Here is a 3,430-nt window from a genome sequence, read left to right as displayed (position 1 = left end):
AGCCTTTCTGTGGTTTTCACTATACCTTTGTCACCATCATTTCAACTTGCCATGGTAAACAGACTAATAGGTTTTTTTATTCTTCTATAAATGGTTACCATAAAAATAATGAGGTCAATGAATCCTAGGGCAAACATACAAGCCCAAATTTCTTCTGCTTTTTACGTCATCTGAAAGTGGTTCAACTTTGTAGTCATAAATTTTGTGCTATTTTCTTATTGGCCCATGTCCAGGGAAAAAGGAAGCAAGGCTTTATTGCTCAAAGCCATCATGATGTAGGTTCAAGAATACCAATTTTCACTTTTCATGTATAAAATTTGGGAATCTATCATGAATCCCCACCTTGTAGACTTCAGTTATTATCTTCAATGATATATTAGAGATAAAATTTTAGAAAACCATATAGTAATCCAGGTGATAATAGGGGTTGGACAACCATAAGAAGGGGAGACAGGATCCTAAGATGCTAAACCTGGAAGCAAAATTTTGATTTGATTAGTATGGGTATTCCTTCATTATTCTTGATTTACTCAGAGAAAAAATGTTGAGAGTTCAAGGTCTTCCACATCCATTGATGTGAAGATAAGTGGGAGATGGGGAAAGAAGAGATTATTTGCTTCCCTTTATTTTTTCTTCTTTTCTATATGTCAGCCTTTGCACTTTCCTTTCTCTTGCTCGGAGAAAGGATCACAAAACAAAAGGTTCCTTAGTGAGTTTTTCCTACTATTCAGAGGTCATTGATCTCATCCAATAAAGGCCAAAGCAGGGACTCCCATAGCTCAGACTAAAACACGAGGCAGATAATTCCATAAAAATTGGGGAGCAGTATTATAACTTTGTTGGTTGTGTATTAAAAAGTTAGAAGCAAGGGATGAGTTGTTTGTAGCCAAGGGACCAGTTTTTAAAGCAGCTAATATGAGGTAGAATGATCATTGCATTTTAAATCAAAAGACCTGGTTTCAAATCCCCAGTTCAGCTACTTACTATTTTTGTGATTTTGAGCAAGCCAGTTAACTTTGTATATCCTCATATTTTTTACCTATAAAATAAGTATGATAGAATGTTTTTTATTCTCTATTCCAGTTCTAAAACTTATAAGCTATACATTATATACATTAGACATTATTTATATTCAGTGATTCAGTAAGCAAAGAGGGGCCATAGGAAAGGAGCATGTTGGAGATCCAGAAGTCCATTTCAGCAATGTGGCCCTCTGGGAAAAGTTGGCAAAAGGGATGATTTTAATTTTTCAAGAAGGTTTGAACTTATATGGAGAAGTATGTTTCTAGTTCACCTTTTTAAACTCTGATCTTGCTGTTGTCATTTTGAGCCTTGGTGCACTGAGCTAATGCCAAATTTTGTGAAGGAGCTTCAGCTGTGGACAGCTCCCTGCTGCTGCTAGCCTTCCTGGAGTAGGAAAAGATTGCAGGCAGACAGGGTACAGGGAGTAGAGTGAACTTAAACCAGAATAACTCCCTTCTCATTCTATTCTCCTTGTCCACAAGCTACCAAGGAAATACTCTTTTGTCCTAGGTAGTTCAACCTTAATGATAACCAAAAAAACAGAACACAGAATAGGCGCTCCATAAATCCTGTTGATTGATGTTCCTGCTCCAGCCAGCTGCTTTGTCCTGCTGCATGTGAACAGTTATGATCTAAAACACAATGTTCATTAAGGCAGTATTAACTACCACCAAGATAAACATGCCAAGCACAAAAATTATTAAAAAATAAATGCTTCAGAAATCTGTGAATTGATCAGTATGGATATTCCTTATTTCAATTCTGATCACATTCAATGCCTTAGGAAACAGATTTCCTAAGTTGCTGCAGCTAATAATGATAATAGTAATAATAATAACCAAGTGGCCAGCCTTCTGGCTATGAATCTTCTTGAATTCAGGCTGGTACATGACAAATATATAGATCCACACTCTGAAATTGGTAGGACCTGAATGAACTTGTTTCCACTGGCAAGGCCCTCATTAAACCAGTGACATCTACCTGCTGGAGTGACATTTCAGAATAGGACTACATTTTGCCTAAATAAATGAATTTTGGCCTGAGCATGTTATTAACTACATGTAGAAAGCAGCCTTTTTGTAGATCTGGGCAACTATGTTTAAATAGTCTTGCTGAAATGCAGAAATTTATTATAGACTATTCAAAACTAAATGGGAAGTCAACATACTTTAAAAGAGAACTGTTGATATTTCAAAGGTGACCAGTCCTGGTATAATAAGCATAATTAACAATACACTGAAATCAAGTAGGAGAAAACTAAAAGGATTCAGACTTGGTTATATTAGGAAGGCAGAGAAAAGGAGGGCTAAATACTACAAGGGTGGAGGTTTACTCATCTTATTTGAATATAATGAGAATCAACAAGACTGATGATTTTGAATGATATTAAATTATAATACTCTATGCAGGTTGTTTGTATGTTGTTGTATTCAATTAATATTGTATATACAAATTATAATATAATCTAATTATAATTATAAATTATAATGTAAATTATATATACAAATTGTATATCATTATAATATGCAATAACAATACAATATTGTGTATTGTTAAATACAATCTCCTCATTAAAATGTGATCTCCTAAAGAACAAGGATGGTCTTCTGACTTTGTATCTCCAACACTTTGTATGGGTCCTGGCACTTAGTTAATATTTGTTGACTGACTGACTGACTATTATCATAGTTTTATAGTTGGAAGAGACTTATGATTCACCCAATCCTTCCTCCTCATTTATAGGGAAAAGTAAAATGACCCTCAGAGAAATTAAATAATTTGGCTGAGATCATACTGATTGTAAAATGATAGAGCTAAAATTCAAATCCAGATCATGGTGCTGGTAGAGTTAGCTTTTAGAGGCTATCTAGTTCAATCTATTTCTTTTACAAATTGGAGAACTGAGGCTTAAGGAAGCCTAGTAACTTATACAAGTTCACACAGTTTAAAAGAATCAGATGTGATATGAACCCAGGGACTCTAAGACCAAAATTGGTAAGATTCTTTCTACTTTATTATTCTTTGTTACAAATCTTTCCCTGCATTTAAACAGTGTCTTTTGGATCATTGACAGATATTCTGTAATTGTCCCGTCTCTGCCTTATAGGCCATAGTCCACTGATAATATAATTACATGTAAATACATATATCATATATGTGTGTGTATATATATATATGTGTCTGTGTATATATATATATATATATACACACACACACATATAGAAGCACAAATACATATGTTAATTGTTCAGACATGATTCATTTGTGTAGGAAAATCTTGTTGAAACTCTCTTTACAGATATGGATTGGTAACTTCTCTGTAATTTATAGTTTAAAAGAATTGAAATGTTAAGTGACTTGCTCAGGTACATAGAGTTGTGTTAGAGAAATGGTTTGATCCACCTCC

Source organism: Sminthopsis crassicaudata, chromosome 5, assembly GCF_048593235.1.
Source record: "Sminthopsis crassicaudata isolate SCR6 chromosome 5, ASM4859323v1, whole genome shotgun sequence".
NCBI lineage: Eukaryota > Metazoa > Chordata > Mammalia > Dasyuromorphia > Dasyuridae > Sminthopsis > Sminthopsis crassicaudata.
The sequence above is the reverse complement of the archived record's forward strand: the minus strand, read 5'-3'. Positions refer to the sequence as shown.